Source organism: Trichechus manatus, unplaced genomic scaffold (assembly GCF_000243295.1).
Source record: "Trichechus manatus latirostris isolate Lorelei unplaced genomic scaffold, TriManLat1.0 scaffold00040, whole genome shotgun sequence".
Classification (NCBI taxonomy): Eukaryota; Metazoa; Chordata; class Mammalia; order Sirenia; family Trichechidae; genus Trichechus; species Trichechus manatus.
In genome coordinates, this window is record NW_004443976.1 from 16,432,002 (window position 1) to 16,434,020 (window position 2,019).

A 2,019-nucleotide genomic window follows, 5' to 3' on the forward strand; every position below is an offset into this window, starting at 1 on the left:
GTTAGAGAGAAGAAAGAAGTTTCTGGTTCAGGGCTATTGTGACCCTTGCTTAAATTCTCCACTGTGACTAACACAATTCCATGGCTAGGGATGGTGTTCGATGAATAAATTCATTTATTTTTCTTTAAACTCTGAAATTGGAGAATTGCATGTATGTCACTAATTTAGAGTGAAATATGCTTAGAGAATTTTTATGTGTGACATTCAAGCTCTCTTTCTCTGACCTCCGAGCACATGGAAGGAGGGAATCAGATGAGCATCTTTGAGTTCCTCCTCTGGGGACTCTCGGACCAGCCAGAGCAGCAGCGCATCCTCTTTCTGCTGTTCCTGTGGACGTACGTGGTCACTGTGGCTGGGAACCTGCTCATTGTCCTGGCCATTGGCAGCAACACGTCTCCACAAACTCATGTACTTCTTCTTGGGCAGCTTGTCTTGTGCAGACATCCTTTGTACCTCCACCACCGTGCCCAAGGCGCTGGTGAAGATCTAGATCCAGAACAGGTCCATCTCCTATGCAGGCTGCATGGCTCAGCTCTACTTCTTCCTGACTTTTGGGAACACGGACATCTTTCTCCTGGCCACCATGGCCTATGACCACTATGTGGCCGTCTGCTATCCTCTCCACTACACGATAATCATGAGCCCCTGGCGCTGCATCCTCCTGGTGACTGTCTGCTGGACCCTTACCAGTCTTGTTGCCATGACCCACACCTTTCTCGTATTCTGACTTTCCTTCTGCTCTAAGAAGGTCATTCCTAACTTCTGTGATCTGGGACCCCTGATGAAAGTGTCTTTCTCTGACATGCATTTAATAAGCTTGTGCACTTGCTCTTGGCAGAGTAATTAATTTAGCTCTTTTATTTCTTATTATCTCTTTATTGAGGTTTATTTTGCATACAGTAAAATGCATTGATCAATAAGTTCAGTTCAATAAGTTTTAACAAATATATGTGCCTGTATTACCATCATGCAAGTCAAATATGGAACATTTCCATTGTTTTAGAAAGTTCACGTACACCCCGTTCCAGTCATCCCTCACCCTGAGGCAGACACTGATACCTATCATCATAGATTACATTCATAAACTTCATATAAGTAGAACCATACAGTATGTACACAGTATGTACTCTTTTGGGTTTACCTTCTTTTGCTCAATATAATGTTTCTGAGATTAATCTATACTGTTGCATGTGTCAGTAATTTGTTTATTTTTTACTGCTGATTAGTATTCCATTGTACAAATTGATCACTCTTTTAAAAAACTCATCTTCCTGTTGGTTAATGTTCCAGTGTTCTCCCTTACATTACTCAGCCTCCTGTAGGATTAGGTTGGCACTGTGAACAGAAGTGTTGGGTGTCACTTCTGGTCTGAGCCAGTTAGGAGTTCATATGTCTTCTCCATTCTTCTCTGTCCTGCTGCAGTGACCTTGGGTGTATTGGGTTCCAGGATCCATGTGGTAGACCTCTGCCAACTTGGCTTGATTTAAAGAGCCCTGGTGGCACAGTGGTTAAGTGCTTGGCCACTAAGCAAAAGGTCGGTTTGAATCTAGCCACTTGGAGGGAGAAAGATGTGGCAGTCTGCTTTTGTAAAAACTTACAGCCTTGGAAACCCTATGGAGCAGTTCTACTCTGTTCTACAAGGTCACCTGAATCAGATGGTAGTGGGTTTGGTTTTTGGTTTATGGCTTGGTTTGGTTTGCTGACATTTTACATAGGATCTTTGCATCTATATTCACAAGTGATTGCAGTATACTTTTCCTTTTTCATATTGATCTTTTCAGATTTGGATATCAAGGTTATGGTGGTCATAAAATGAATCACGTGGTATTCCTTCTTCTTCTTCTTTTTTTTTTTTAACTTATTCTCCAGAAGGCTTTGTGTAATATTGGAGTTACTTATTCTTTAACTATTTGGCTGAGCCCACCATTGAAACTGTTTTGGCCTGGAGTCTTTCCTTATGGGAAAGCTTTTAATTACCGACTTAGTTTTTTTTAGTACTTATAGGATTATAACCCAACC

The 2,019-nt window shown here is 41.6% G+C and overlaps 1 pseudogene; it reads left to right on the forward strand.

The window, feature by feature from the left end:
* Window positions 1-232: 232 nt before the first annotated feature.
* On the forward strand, window positions 233-1,816 carry LOC105756257 (olfactory receptor 1P1-like; annotated as a pseudogene).
* Window positions 1,817-2,019: the final 203 nt, after the last annotated feature.